The sequence below is a fragment of the Ambystoma mexicanum genome, chromosome 2q (genome assembly GCF_040938575.1).
Source record: "Ambystoma mexicanum isolate Mex_15411 chromosome 2q, UKY_AmexF1_1, whole genome shotgun sequence".
Taxonomy (NCBI): Eukaryota; Metazoa; Chordata; class Amphibia; order Caudata; family Ambystomatidae; genus Ambystoma; species Ambystoma mexicanum.
The window spans coordinates 205115796-205132138 of NC_090924.1; the positions used below are offsets into that span (position 1 = coordinate 205115796).

Genomic DNA, 16343 nt, shown 5'->3' on the forward strand with positions numbered 1-16343 from the left:
CTCTGTGAACTGTAACGAAGGGGTCTAGAACAGAAAGAGCCTGTAGTTCACTTACTCTCCTGATGGAGGTGATAGCTATTAGAAAAGCAGTCTTAAGAGTGAGGTGTTTAAGAGATGCTTGTGCATGGGTTCGAATGGTGAGCCCATGAGTCTGGTAAGTACCACGTTAAGGTCCCATCCGGGAGCTGGGTCAGCTATCGGGGGGTGTATTCTCTTTACTCCCTCCATGAAGGCCTTTATAACAGGGATCTTCGACCACGACACTTTGAGTTGGGAAGTGGTGTATGCAGAAAGTGCCGCTAGGTGGACACTAGACCTGAATCCAATAAGTGGGTCAGGTATAGAACAATATGTGTGGGAGAGAAGTCAATCGGGTTGATGGTTTTTCCTCTGCACCAGATGACAAATCTCTTCCACTTGCTAGAATAGCAGTGGCGAGTTTTAGGTTTTCTGGCTTCCCTGAGGATGTCCATGCATCTCTGCGGGAGCTGTAGATGTCCGAATTCTATGATCTCAGGAGCCAAGCTGCTAAGTTCATGTTCTGGGGGCATGGATGCAGAGTCCTGCCCTTGTCTTGTGACAGCATGTTGTACGGGCAGGGGAGTTTCACTGGGGGAGATAGAGACATCTCCATCAAGTGAGCGAACCATGGCTGTCGGGCCCACATTGGGGCCACCGGTATCATGGTCATCTTGTGCACCACCTTGTTGAGAAGTGGAGTCGGGGGAAAAAGCGTAAACAAATTTCCCTGACCATTGCATCGACAGACCGTTCCCTTGGATTGGTTCTGGGGGTACCTGGAGGTGTAACTTTGGCATTGTGAGTTCTCCAGGGTTGCGAACAGGTCTATTTCTGGGAATCCCCATTGTGTGAAGACGATGTCTTCGTGCAGTCGCCATTCGTACTCTTCGGGCAGGGGGAAATCTCTGCTGAGTTTGTCTGCCAGTAGATTGAGTTCCCCTGGTACATGTTGTGACAGTAGGAACATGTTTTGTTTGAGAGCCCACTTCCATATATTTTGGGCCAGTTTGGACAGTCCTGGAGAGTGGGTCCCCCCCCCTGCTTGTTGATGTAGTACATGGCTGTGGTGCTGTCTGTAAGGACCAACACAGTCTTGCCTTGTAGGTGTTCCTGGAAGGCTTTTAGCGCCTTGAACACAGCTAGTATCTCCAGTAGATTTGTGTGTTTGGATGCTACGTTCGGAGTGCACACTCCGTGAGCAGTCTGATGGGATAGGTGAGCCCCCCCATCCTGTGAGGGATGCGTCTGTGGTTAGAGTGGCTTCCGCCGCGGGTGTGGCAAAGGGTTTCCCTCTTTCCAGGTTTTCCTTTGTCCACCACCGTAGCGAGAGAACCAAGGCCTGCGAGACCACCACTAGATCGTCCCATAGTCCGCTGGCCTGACACCACTGGCTGTTGCGCCACTCTTGCATAGGGCGCATGCGCAGGCGCGCGTGAGGTACCAAATAAATACACAACGCCATCATGCCTAGCAAGCACATTGCTTTGCGTACCGTCACCTCTCGACCGGTTACATATTGAGGGATCTGAAACAGCATGTTTTGGACCCTCTCGTTGGAGGGGAAGACGAGGCCGCCCTTTGTTTGAATAAGAGCCCCTAGGAATTGTTTGATTTGGCTGGGGTCTAGGCTGGACTTCTTTTCGTTGATGGAAAAGCCCAACTGGAACAAAAGGTCTACCGTCTTTTGGGTATTGGAGAAGCATGTTTCGTAAGAATCCCCTGTTATGAGCCAGTCGTCGAGGTAAGGGTAAACTGGGATGGACAACCTGCGCAGGTGGGCCGCTGCCAGTACCTTCGTGAATACCCTTGGTGCCGATGCTATGCCGAAGGGTAGCACTCCGAACTGGTAGTGTTTGCCCTCTATCATAAACCTGAGGTATCTTCTGTGCGCTGGCAATATTAAAATATGAAAGTATGCATCTTTCATGTCCAATGTTGTCATGTAATCTCCCTGTGATAGCAGTGGGATCACTTCCTGTAAGGTCACCATATGAAACTTCTGGGGTTTGATAAACTTGTTCGCTGGGCGCAGATCTAATACAGGGCGCATGGTTAGATCCTTTTTGGGTACAAGGAAGTACACTGAATAAATACCTTCCGTTACCTGAGATAGAGGCACGACCTCTATGGCTCCTTTTTCCAGCAGTTGTACTTCTTGGAGAAGGATGGCAAGGTGTTCCGGTGTCATGCGTCATCCCCTCGGGGGTCTGTATGTTGGGGAACCGTTGAATTCGATGCAGTATCCGTGGGCTACGGTGGAAAGTACCCAGCGGTCTGACGTTATTCCCTCCCCTGCTGGGAGAAAGGATGTTATCCGGCCCCCGACCGGTGTTGCATGGGAGGGGACGCAAATCTTCGCGTCACTTGGTGTTGTTGGGGGCTTGGGAGCCTCTGGGGGTGGACCCCCGACCTCTCCCTTTGCCACAGCGCTGGCCTCTTTGGCTGTACTGCCCACTATTGGTCTGGTAATTGGTGGCAGGGTACTGTTGCTGCTGATTCTGCTGTTGGCGTTGGCCACGAAAAAAGCGTTTGTTGCCATAGCTGCGTCTGGTAGTGGGCTTAGAGATCTGGTCAAGAGTTTTGATAGTATTGAACTCTTTTTTAGCCATCTCCAGAGCCTCATCCACCGCTTTTCCGAAGAGGTTTGAGTCTTCAACAGGTTTATTTATTAAAGACGCCTGTGTCTCCGGTTTGAACCCTGAGTTGCGCAGCCATACATGGCGTTTTAGGAGTATTCCCTGAACCAGGGAACGTCCCGCTGTCTCTGCAGCATCCAGAGAGTTCTTTACAATACTCTGGTTGACCTGGGTTCCTTCGCCAATAGTTGATAGCAGGCGTGTACGTAGTGGTTCCGGCGCTTCTTCGGCGTCTTTGCGCAGTTTGGCCCACTGCGCGTCCGCGTAGCTAGCTAGCAAAGAATTGTTGTTCGCAATTCTTGCCGAAAAGGCAGCCGAGGATGTGACTCTCTTTGCAAGGGCATATAACCTCTTGCCCTTCTTGTCAGGTGGTGCCTCGCTGGTGGACAGCGGCACCCCTGCCCTCTTCCTTGTATTAGTTACTACAAGGGAATCCGGAATGGAATGTCCCCTGATGTACAGCGGGTCTGAGGGTGAAGGAGTGAAAAGTTTGTCAATTCTTGGATTAACTCCTCTGATTAGTGCGGGTGTGGATAGCGAAGGGATGATTCTTCTCTTCACTGAAGCGAGGAGGGGAATGGTCTGGCTGACCGGGGGTTTCTCCTTAATTACTCTTTCCACAAAGTCTATTTCAGGAGAGATCTCCCCAGTGTCCAGTTCGAAATGTGCTGCTGCTCTGCGCAACAGGGCATTGAACGTGGGCTGATCGTCAATGGGAGACGTGTTTCTAACAGGTGAATTGTCAGGAGGATTTAGGTTCAGGACATCAGTGTCCGAATATACTGATGGGGATTGCCAGGGATGAGAAGGTCCTTCTTCTGGATTTTCTCCGAAGCCTTCTCCTACCATGTCTGGGCTGTCTTCCAGACCTTCCTCCTGGTTCTGTCCCTCTTCACCGTCCACAAATTCATCCTCCTCTTCCAAGTATTGTTCCTCACCAGTGAGGTCATACACATTATGGAAATCTGAGGCTGTGTCCTGCTGGGGATTGAATAGTCTCGGATATTTGGCCCTGGGGTCCTCCGGAGGCCCTTCTCTTCTTCTCTTGGGAGTGGGAGGGTTCTGGGTCTTCATAAACCTCTCCATTCTCTCCATACAGAGATGGAGCCTTTCCATGGTTTCATGGGGTACCCCTGAGCGGTCTAGCGGGGGAAAATTAGTGTCATCTAGCTGAAAACGGCTGGACCTCTCCCATAACGTCGAGGAAAGTGTCCCGTTGCCTTCCGAAAAGCCTTCCGGTGTGCTGGGGGTCCCCCCGACTGAAGGGGGTAGTCCCTGTCTTTCTTCGGGCTTTTTCGGCGTGTCTTACGACCTTTGCGTAGCGCTCGACGTGTCTTTCGGCGTACGCTTTTGGGCGTCGGCTACAACGATCCTCGCCAAGCTCTCTGCGACTCGTTTGTCAGCGGAGAGCTGCGGTTTCGACGTTACGGGTGTCGATCGTTCTACGGCGGCGTGCGCTCTCTGCTGGTGCGCGCCGGCCGATGGTTTGGGGGCGGCACCCTTATTTGCCGAAAGCCCAGTCGCTGGTCGCGGCTGCGTTTGCGAGAGGGGCTTCGAACCTGAACGGTCCAAGGAGGCCGCCGGTGGAACCTGCGTCTCCTTGGGCGCTGATGCCTTCTTCGTCTTCGACGAAGAAGAGCCATGGGTTGTGTGCTTATGTGTGGTATCGTGTGCGTCAGTGTCGCCGGGGTGTTCATCCCCATAAGCAGGGCATGAGCCGAGGCCGGGGACAGACGACGAAGAGCGCGAGCGCTCTTTAGAGGGGTCTACGACTTCCGTAGCGGAGGTTGTGTTATCACGTTCCTCGTCACTGTCGGTGGTAGCAGCGGCGGGTGAAGGATCGGCCTTCGACATAGCGTAGGCCGCCCACCTCTTGAACCTATGGTCTTTTAGAGTCTTTGGCTTAAGAAGCCGACAAGCCGTGCAATCCTCCTCTTTGTGACCGAGGGGCAAGCAGCGGTTACACCGTGAATGCTTGTCCTTCCAAGTAAACTTGCCCTTGCAACGCGGGCAAAACCTAAAGGGTGTCCTCTCTATAGCCGAGGCAATAAATCGTGATAACGACCCCAAGGGAAAGGAAGGGGAAAAGGAAAGGCATTCTCAGAAAAGAACCAGAGATGTCCCACGACCCCACTCTCCCTACTGCATTTGGCCTGCGAGGCCAGGCCACATGTTCAGCAACGCCGAAGGATCTCCTCCGCTCGTCCCCTCCGTCGAAGATCTTGCTCGGCGGAGACAGCTTCACAACTGCGTCGAGGGAGGGATCGATGTGTTATATATTAAATAGGAAAACGACCAAAGGTCGAGGAGATGAAATCTGCAATGTCTCTCGAGGAGCTCCGCGTAAAGGCGACCAGTAGCTGGGCGGAAAAAAACAATCTGAGGGACCTCGACGCGTGAGGGATTGTGGGTACAACGCACGTCACTATAGGGATAGTATTTCAGACACGCCTTGTCGACGTCCCTTTTCGACTACGAAAAACAAAATGCAATACTCCGCAGTGACCACTGGATGTCGGACCTATGCACAGCATGTGATTCTAAGCAGATTAACAAACATCAGAAAATTACTTATTTAAAAACACACTTAATTTACACTAGCAAAAACGAGGTGAGTAAATTCAGCACACAGTCACTATCATATATATACAACCCTATTCACTTATTAGACAAGTCTTAGTGAGAAACACCACTTATTTTCAGACAGAGGTGAGCGCTTAACATAAGAGGACACTCTAATAAGTTATTAAAAAGGGAGGGGAAAAGGTAGTTATGGAAGCACACAAATTTCAATACTTTTACAAAGAAACCCAGTAAGGCAGGATAGGCAGAGTTCTACTGGAGAGCAAGGAAGTCAATTGCAAGGCCCACTCTTGGAGAGAGCAAGCAGAAGGGGTCCAGGTTCACACAGTGGGGTTATGCCCAAAGAGTCTCGTAGATAGTTCGCACAAAAAGGATGAAATTCAAGTCAGGAAAAGTTAGCTAGGTTGTCCCAGGCTAGCCCAGGTTAGAAGGTCGAGGCTTTACTGTCACCCCGAACAATCTGTCGCAAGGGATGCCAGGCGGGACACAGTACCTTAAGTGTGAAGGAAGCTCCAGCGGGGGCGGCAGTTCCTGGCAGCAGGTGCAAGTCGGTGTTTCGTCCAGAGGAAGAAGAGGTCTCGGCGTGGAGGAAAGATGAAGGTCGTTGCACTGCCACGGAAGAAACCAGCCGCAAAGTCCTCCGGTTAAAAGGTACTACCCTTCTCTTCGCGGTAGTCGTAAACCGTGGTATTCCGGTTGCCGGGGTGCTTGGCACGGGCAAGGCGGCCACGAGATGCTCCAGGAAGGTGAAAAGAAAACAAAACTGGTTATCCCCACCAGTCAAAGGAAGAAGACTCTCCGGACTGGAGATCTCTGTCGTCGGGAAAAGTGGTGAGACGGTTCAGCAGGGCTCCACCGATGGTGTCGTCGTTGCAGGTCGGCTCAGTTTCTCCCTCCTTGGATTCTTAGGTCCTGTGGCAACTTCTGAAGTTCCAGTCTCCAAAGCCCTGCTTTTATGCAGCACACCCCCATTCACTCAGCCTAGCTGTCAATCAAACATGCTAAGTGGTGGGCCAACCACACAAGAGTGCGACTTGAGTTACCTTGGTAACTCAGTCCAGGGTGCCTAAACCCCCTCCCACATCCCCTGTGGTACCCAGACAGAGTGGCACCACTTTCGGAGGCTTCTGTGGAGAAGCCTGCCAAAAAGTGGAACAAAGGGCTCGACTTGGGTTGGAGTCACAGAAGAGAACACAAACGCCATTTTAGAATCGAGTTCTGGCAAAAAATACCAACCAGTGAATTAATATCAAATAAACAAACCGGGTATGTACGAGGCTATAAGAATTAAATAATTCAAGTTGGTAGGCTCGAACAATGGGAAAATCCCATAGAGATATATTCGCGGTCGAATATAAAAAGTAGTATTCACTGCCACCAGCCAAAACTCGATCAGGGGGGACGGAGACGTGCCCCCTCGAACAACAGACCCCGGGGCAATCGAATTGCCCCGACCAGTACGTCCACAATATGATGGTTTGTACTGGTTTCTGTTCATAATTTGGGACTAGCAAAGTCAATGGTGACTTTACATGCCCTGGGAGACAGTAGTCAGTCCCAGGGTATGGAGTCTATGTTGGGGGGTCGCTACGACACCCCTGGGTTACGGCACGGCGGGTGCTGTGTAACCCATATAAAAAAAAACACGAGACCCTATGGAGTAAAAGACCCCATAGCCCATAAAACACATGGAAAGTTAAAGGAACACCTCAAATCATGTCTAAGAGTGGGAGCAAAAGAATCTCACTTAGCAGGAGAGAAAAAAATAAACCCCAACAATCCAGCAAAGCTGCTGGGGGACTCACTAGGTTTGGGAAATTAGCCTTACAGAGAATTCTCCCTAACACTATCAGAGGGGAAGAAGGGCGGGCACAAGCAAATCTAAGCAGATACAAGCATCAGAAATACGATTACGGTGAGTAATGTATCGCTTCTGAGGCTTGTGGAATCTGCTTAGATCACATGCTGTGCATAGATTAGCGAGCAGTGTTAGAAGGAGATGGGATGTGAGAAGGGTCATGAACAAACAAATGTCTTAGAACCGCTTGTCCCACTTGAGTATGTTTCTTGGAATGGTGTCAATGCAGTAGTGCTGAGCAAAGGTGTGGATAGAGCTCCATGTAGCTGCTTTGTAAATGGTGTCAAGGGGAACATTTGCAATGAAAGCCAGAGTGGCCTCAGTGCCTCTTGTAGAGTGGGCCCTTGGCGTAAAAGGCAGAGTTTTATCTGAAAGGGAGTAGCACAGCTGGATACAACTGACTATCCATTTGGAGATGGCACCCTTAGAGACGCAATCTCCTTCTCTGTCTGTAGCTACGGAGACGAGCAGTTTCTGTCTTCCTTAGCGGTCTGGTCTTGTCTACGTAGTAGAGGACCGCTCTTCGCACATCTAGTGTGTGTAGTTTCACCTCAGCAGAGCTTTTGGGTTCTTGGAAGAAGAACGGTAACTCAATGGACTGGTTAACATTGAATTTCGAAATGAATTTAGGTGAGAACCTAGGGTGAGTTCATAGAACCAGTTTATCCTTATGATCAGTAAAGAAAAGATCCTGCACTGACAGAGCCTGAATTTCACTGACCCTTCTTATGGATGTAATGGCTACTAATGCGGCAGTTTTATAGGTCAGGTGTTTGTGACTGGCTTTATACAAAAGGTTCAAAAGGGGGGGCCCAGGAGTTTAGCAAGCACCACATTAAGGTCCCATCCTGGTGGTGGGTTCGAAATTGGGGGTGGAGTTTCTTTACCCCTTACATAAATGCTTTAACCACTGGTACTTTCCACCATGACACTTATGGGAGGTGGTGTAGGCCGATAACGCTGCCAAGTGTACCTTGAGTGAATTAAATACCAACCCTGCGTCCAGCAGGTGGAGCATGTAGGTGACAATATTGGAAGGAGTACAATGAACTGGGTTGATGCGTCTATTCTGGCACCAAATAACTAATCTCTTCCATTTATCAAAGTAACAGCGACTTGTGTTTGGTTTCCTGGATTCCTTTAGGATATCCATGCATCTCTGTGATAGATTGAGATGGCCAAACTCTGACTTCAGGAGCCATGCAGCCAAGTTCATCTAAATGGGTTGAGGGTGCACCGTTTGTCCTTGGTGCTGGGATAGTAGGTTGTGCCAGCACGGGAGTTTGATGGGTTTGCACACTGCCAGTCTGCGCAAGTGCAGGAACCACGGTTGTCTCGCCCACATGGGAGCAACTAGGATGAGCGTCGTAGATTTCCTGTGCATCTTGTTGACCAACTTCCTCATCAGAGGAGTGGGTGGAAAAGCATAGGCAAACATCCCTGACCAGTTCATCCACAGGGCGTTTCCCTTGGAGCCTGGTTGGGGGAACTTGGATGCAAAGTCTGGGCATTGTCTGTTTTCGCTTGTGGCAAATAGGTCTATAGTGGGGAAACCCCATTGTGAGAAGAGCTCTCCTACGACTTCATTTAGACACCATTCGTGTTTTTCTGGGAGGGGATCTCTGCTCAAAGCGTCCGCTAGTGAATTGAGATCCCCTGGAACATGTTGAGATGACAGGTAAATATTCCGTCTGAGTGCCCATTTCCAAATTTTTTGGGCAAGCTTGGACAAATTTGGCGAACGAGTCCCTCCCGGTTTGTTTATGTAAAACATATCCGTCGTGCTGTCGGTCAAGATCTGCACTGACAGGTTCAACATGTGGGGTTCGAACGCTTGAAGCGCTCCAAAGACTGACAGGAGCTCTAGCAGATTTATGCGATTCTTGGCCACTGTGTGAGACCAGAGACCCTGAGCTGTCTGGTGAAGGAGGTGTGGGGACCCTGACAGGGACGCTTCTGTAGTGACTACGGCCTGCATCTCCGAGTCATAAAAGGGTTTCCCCTTTGACAGGTTCTCTCTTGTCCACCAGTGAAGACACTGTACTAGTGTTGACGAAACAACCACTAGATCGTCCCACTAACCACTTGCCGAGACCACTGTTTCGCCAACCATTCCGGCATGGGTCGCAGGCGTGAGTGGGGAACCAGGTAAATACATGACGTCATCATGCCTAGCAAACATCACTTTGCGCACCCTTATCTGGCGACCGGACTGATAGAGGAATTTGCTCCTAGGAACTGTTTGGAGGTGCTTGCCACCAGGCTTGATTTTTTCTCGTTGACTGAGAAACCCAATTCGAAGAGGCGGTTGATCGTTCTTTGGATGTTGGATCTGCAAATTACTGGGGTCTCCCCCATGATGAGCCAGTCGTCGAGATAAGGGTACACTGGGATTGCCTCCCTGCGTAGGTCTGCCGCCACCACTGCCAGTACCTTGGTGAATACCCTTGGAGCCGAGGCTATAACAAAGGGCAGCACCTTGAACTGGTAGTGCTGACTGTCCAGCTTGAAGCACAAGAATTTCTGTGCGGTGGGAACATAAAATATGAAAATAGCCACCTTTCATGTCCAATGTTGCCATGTAATCTCCTTTTTTAGGAGGGGGATTACCTCTTGGAGAGTTGTCATGCGAAACTTTTGGGGCTTGACATACTTGTTTGCAGGGCGTAAGTCTAATACTGGGCGCATTGTCAAATTTCTTTTGGTACAAGGAAGTAAGTTGAATAAATACCATTTTTTACCTGGTTGCCCGGGACAAGTTCTATCGCGTCCTTTGTGAGAAGATTGACGATTTCCTCGAGGAGGATCTTCTGGTGGATCCAGGGAGTGAATTTGTCGTGGAGGGTGGTTGCGGGGACGCTCCAGTAGTTCGATGCACTAACCCGCGGACACTGTGGACTGCACCCACCTGTCCGAGGTGATCCCTTCCCATGCTTGGGTGAAGTTGGAAATGCGCCCCCTACTGGGGATGCATGGGAAGGGACCCTGCGCGGAGCATCACTGTTGCTAGCAGGCGTACCGCCTCTGCCTGGGCTGCCTCTCCCTCTACCGCAGCCCCTCTTGTTACCTCTACTGTAACTTTGGGTACCTTGTTGGTTGTTACCCCACGATGTAACCTGCCCCTGTGAGAAATTGGAACCCCTATGGGAATTTTGTCCGCGTGAGCGACGAAAATTATCATCATTCCCTCTCTGGTTCGTGGATTTGTTAGTCAATTGTCCCAGGGACTTTAGGGTATCGTATTAATCTTTGGCAGTTTTGAGTGCCTCCTCTACTGCTTTGCCAGACAAGACATTCGGTTCCACCGGCATGTCGATAAGAGTAGCCTGGGTCTCAGGTTTAAACCCTGTCTGAGCCAAGTGTGTCTCAAAATGACAGTGCTCTCTGCGATGAGCCGGCCTGCATTATCTGCGGCGTCAAAGGTCGTCTTAAGAATGCACCCGGACACTGATTTACCCTCGGACGCATTTTGGGCCAACTGGCCCTTTAGTGGTTCAGGTGCAGAGGCGATAAGGGCAGCTACCTGCTCCCACTGGTGGCAATTATTGCTTGCCAGCAGAGTGGTGATATTGGCGATTCTTGCCTGGTAAACGGAAGTGGAGGCCACTCTTCCCAACCCATAAATCCTCTTGCTCTCCTTATCTGGGAGAGCTTCAGATGATGAGGTGTCCCCGCTCTCTTTCTGGTGGTAGTGACTACCAACGAGTCGGGCTTAAGCTGGCCCCTTATATAAAGTGGGTCTGACTGGGTGGCCCTGAATATTTTTTCAATTCTGGGGTTGACAGCTCTAGTGAGATTAGGGTTGAGGAGGGAATGGTCAATTCTGCGTTGAATGGATGAGAATTGGTATGGCTTGGGCAATGGGTTTTTTATCCCCCATCATTTCCTCTGCACATTCCCTTTCCTCTTGAGCCCCTTGAATGTCCAAGTGAAAGTGCTCTGCAGCTCTAAGTAAGACCTCATTTAGAAGAGGCTGATTATCCACAGGTGAGTCAGTGACTGGTAGGTCTTTGTTAACAGATGAGTCTAGATTATAGACCTCTGCCTCGTTGTCCTCCTCATCATCATCATCATCATCCTGGTCCTCGTCTCCGTAATAACAGACTCCTGCTTGGTCATCCAGCATTTGTATGTCTGGGTCATCAGCATACTGGTGGTAGGGTTGAATAGAGAATAGGTCTGAAATCAGACCTTGAGCTGGAGCTTCATTATGAGGTCTTTTACTAGGAGGCTGAGGGTCCCTGGATCTTGAAGGAGTGGAGTCAGGTGGGCTCTGATAGCTCAGAAAATGATCTGGGTTTTTGGCATAGAAATTAGCCAAAGAAGACATTCTTGACATCCTCTCGATGTCCTCAGAGCTCCATTCCCTGGAACTGGGGATGAACACCTCTTGCTGCGGTTACTCTACTGTTCCTACGTCCTGTGGGATAACTTTAGGTCTAGTGGCCGAAACAGGGGTAGTGGACTTCTCTTTGTCTGAAGATTTAGGTTTGTCCTTCTGGGCCTGGGGTACAGAAGCTATGTCCAAGGACCTCTTCTGCTGTTTGTCTCCTTTACCCTGGGTAGAGGAGTGTTTCCCTGATTGCTTGGCCTTCTCAGAATCGACGCCTGGCGCCGGGATTCGGGGGTGTGTAGGCTAGTCTCCGTTTCTTTAGAGTGAGAACGTCGAGACTCGGAGGCAGACGTGGAACGAACTGCCAGAGCCGATACTAGGCATGCAGCTTGGGGGTGGAGGTCGGATTCGTCTTCTGACGACCATACCTCCGTGGCTTTGGGGAGCGAGGCACTCTTGGCAACTTTAGACAGTTGCCGTGTGTCGTGAGGCGATCGACCTGGAACGCTCAGAGGACACGGATTCTGTGGATCGCTCTCTACGTGCCTCCTTTTTTCGAGCACTCGACACGCGTGTCGAATCTCGGCTGGGGTTAGTGTGTTTAGGTGTAGTAGTATGGGTAGCGCTCGTGTCGCCGGGTGTTTTCCCCATAACTGTCCCGCCGGACAATCCTCCGAGGTCGGGGACTAGCGCTTGGGTGTCTTTCGACACCCCTGTGCCCTCGCCGTCCGAAACAGTGGCGTTGCTGCCATCACTGAAGGAACCCACCGCTTCCATTGCCTCGAGCTGCCTGGTGTGATGGGCCCAACGTTTAGTGGAGCGGTCCTTTAGTGTTTTAGCCTTAGAGAGCTTGCACGCTCTGCAGTTAGCTTCGGGGTGGTCCCTAGGCAGACAGATTACAAATGGTATGTTTGTCAACCCAAGGAAACTTGCGGTTGCACTTGGGGCAAAATTTAAATTGAATACTCTCCATATGTTACCCAATGGCAGCGGGCGAGTATGTAGGAAATGAAGTGAGTGTGATTATGTCCACCCCCCACTCTCCCTACTTGCAGGGCCGAGGCCAGTGGCCTTCCGAGGCCAGGGCCGAGGCCAGAGGCCTTCCGAGGCCCAAAGTCCGTCGTGCAGTCTCGATGGTTGTTCGTTCTTCGGACCGGCGTCGATCTTCGATGTCAGACGTGGGATTGGAAGAATGGGGATTTTAGATTTAATTATAAGCAAAAGGCTGAAAGCCAGGGAACTCCGCACGAGGCTTCCGACAAGTATGGCGTAAAAAAACAATCTGAGCGTGAGGGATCATGGGTACAGTGGACGTCACACTAGGGATAGTATTACTGGCACGCCCTATGTCAACGCCCATTTTCGAGTTTCGAAAAACAAACTAATACTCTGCATTTTCCACTAGATGTCGGCCTATGAACAGCATGTGATCTAAGCAGATTCCACAAGCCTCAGAAATATATACACATACACAAACAAATGGGGAAAAAGAAAAACAATTTTTCTTTGGTCTTTTCACACAGATCAAAGTCTTGTGAAGTCCATCACAATTTGGACTGCACTGAATCTTATCGAACACTTGCTGGTCATTTTGTTTTCTAGGGGTGCCTTGTGTCTAGGTGACCATGAGGGAGGTTCAAAATAGCCATTCTGACCATGTGGGCTCTTTGAGCCCATTACGGCAGCCGCCATATTGGTCCCATCTGGTTAAGTCTAGAAAAGGTCCCTGGTTAAGTCTAGAAAAGGTCCCTGGTTAAGTCTAGAAAAGGTCCCTGGCTAAGCCCTCACACATCCTGTGGGGATGGCTTTGGCTGAGTGGCAGTCCAAAGCTCCAACAGTATGGTTGATCTGATCCTCTGCCCCCAGCCCTTTCTTGCGATTGGCTGGCATGTCTGGGGCCAGACACCTTTTCACAGGGGTATTTAGGTCCTGCCATGTCCCCAACACTCTATTGCTTGTTCCTGTAACTTTGAGTCAGCAGGTGTGTGAACTGCTGAAGATTTCTGCTGTGTTTCCCACCAATATTTAAAAACGTACCTGGCCACACTGGATAGGTACAGAGGTTTGGGCATATCCTGGTTTGAGGTTTCTTTCTGCTAGAAGTCCAGTCCAGATATGATGAAGACTCCAGGTGATTCTCCCACATCTGATGGGTGGAGCCTAGCATTTTAAAACAATTTCTGGGTCTTTTTAACACCACATCTTGCCCTGGCATGCTGCATGAGTCAAGAGGGTCGCCAAGAGTTCATTATTACGCCAGATCTTCAGTTTGGGAGGTCCAAGGGCGCCACCAGCCATTGTCTCCATCCTATTTACTGCCCTGGTGCTGCCTTATGTTCACCTTGCTGCTAGAGGCTGTCAATACGCGTTCTCCAGTCTTACTGAAGTCTTCCCAGGTTCCTTCACTTGAAGGTAGATGTCCTTGGAGGAGCCTGTGTTCGTCTCCTGTGTTGCTCGGTTCATTTTGGGTTCAAGGTGCAAAGCACTGGGAACCGGATCCTGAAAACCACACCTTTGGAAAAGAGCCTTTCACTTGCCAGGTTGTTTTAGGTCAGTGGAGCAGTTTCCACCGAAACCACATATCTGCGTATATGCTTTGGGGGTCCTGTGAAGGGGGAATTGTTAACAATACGATAATCTTGGTTGTCCCGCTGCTTTGATGTAGAGATTCCCGGGAGGAGAGTTAACTGCGATCCACCATAGAAATTGATTGGGGGTCCTGTTCTGCAATAACTTCTGGGGTCCATCCTCCAACCTTTGTGTTAAGATGGATTTCTAGAATATGACCTGGTGGAAAGATTTTAGGAGGCCACCCTAGATAGTGAACAGGGGAACTCGGAGGTTAGCCAAAACACAATCAAGGTAAACGTGGAGAGCAGGCAAGGCTATTCTGAGGATTGAATGAGTGGGGTCGGGGGTCCACAATGAGTACACGCAGTGAAGCACACAATTCAATTTAGACCGGAATGTACAAAATTAAAGTATTTATTATAGGCCCAAAACACAAAAATTAAGCAAGTACGATTGCACAACACTCAAACATACATCATAAATTAAAAAAATGTATTCAATGACTTAAATCAACAAAAGGAGGTAAGTAAATGTATGCAGTAAAGATGGAACCAAGTCACAAGTGATATTGCCCAACTTCAGTGTCCAGTCTCTAAGAAGAATTGGCCTTTGAGAGGTTAAGAGGTTTACTTTCCCTTTCTGGACAGGTGTTTTAGCCCCACACCCAGGGTTAGTTGCTTAAGCAAATTCTGAGGGTGGTACAAGAACTGCCTTAACACCAGACAAAAGTGAAAAGGGGATTCCAAGTGCACCTGCACCACTCCACTAAGATGACATGTGCTATTACAAAACATGAAAGGAGGACAGTCACACTGCACTGGTACTCCGATGGGCTGACCAGTTCACCCCTCCCTCTCCCCCCAACCCTCAAAAAACATAAGGGTAAGTGAAACTAAAAAAGGCTTTACTTACCTCCAAAGTCAAGCAAGGGTTCATGACATGGGCAAAAAGCGGTGTTCCCGTTGGGAATATTTTTTAGCTGCTTTCCCTGAATTTACATCAATGGAACCCCCCCCCCCCCAAATCTTTATTACGGTTTCATTCCTCTCCGGACTTCTGAGGCAAGTAAATGGTTTTTGCTTTACTTGCCTTGCTCAGCTCATCTTTTTTTGGGGGGGAAATAGTCGGTCCTTAAGGCTACCAGTAGAGGTGCATCCGGTCTCCGTTTATGAAATTCTTTGTCTTTAGGCTGCACCCATCACCTTTAAGCGAAGTGTGGCAGGAGTACTTTGTATAACTTTCTTTTAGTAACAGGTGTTACTTACACAATGTGCCCAAGACTGGCTGGTGGCAGCAAATATTGGACCCGGTTTCGCGTTTTTTCACCCATGCACTTTTGCATTTTGCGGCATAATGCCTTTTTGAGATCCATACACTCATAATGGCTGTGTCAGTAATTCTACGCCCTCTCCGTTGGCCATATTGCCTTTTGACCCTCCTGCCAGCACAGGTCATGAAATACCACATAAAGACCTTTCCCAGGCAAAGCATCTGCATTTCTGAGCAAAGCGGTGTCGTCTGCATCTGGCTGGATGTCAGGGCTGGGACTGTCTGGTACCAATCCACACTCTGGCCAGAAGGATGTCTTTTGCAGAGCAGATGTGGGGCAAGATGGGGCGCATAATGGGACAGCTCTTGCAAGTTTGAATGATGTAGACTTACCCTTGGAGGGCTGGGGTGACCCTGGCTCACATCTAGGATAAAAGGAGGACTCCTTAAGCCATTCTTCAGATAGTCTTTGGAGCCAAGACTACTACGAAGTATAGCAGCCAGCTGAGGGCACTCGCTGGAGTTCAGAACTGCCACTTAACCAGACCCAATCCAGACAATGAAAGGGGAAAACTGCATCTGCGACCCCTGGATGCCCAGCAATGGAACCTTCGATAAACATGGGCCCAGTGAATGTAAGAGACCTATGGGCGGTTCTTAGCTGAATGTGAGTGAGAAGCATGCATAGGTACTTTCACCCCCATCTTTTCACTCCTGCCTTCGGGTTGTACTGGCGCAATGTCCTGACCCTAATCTCCCTGGACTGATGTTGATCGGTGGAGTTCCAGCCGGGATCCTTGGCCAGGCTTCCCCTAATGGGCTAAGATTAGAAAAGGACCCCTAAATGTTGGTACTTAACTTTGTTTCAGCATCCTTGCACAATTGTTACCAAACTGTTGGCTTTGCCAAAACCGGTTTCTCTACTCCAAATGTCTCTTGACTTTGTAATCTTTTCAACTTGTGACTCATGGCTCTTGAGGGCACTAGGTCCACTCACTTTAGCAAGGAATGACTTTTGAAGTGTTTGGGCTATTCCTATTATACAACAAGGTATTTGTGTTGCAAATATGGT

General features: G+C 49.7%; 1 protein-coding gene across 1 annotated transcript in view; it reads right to left on the reverse strand.

Moving 5' to 3' along the window:
- Positions 1-16343, reverse strand: part of SMG1 (SMG1 nonsense mediated mRNA decay associated PI3K related kinase) — a 2768248-nt gene that overhangs the window by 2287520 nt on the left and 464385 nt on the right. The gene's annotated exons all lie outside the window — the stretch shown is intronic.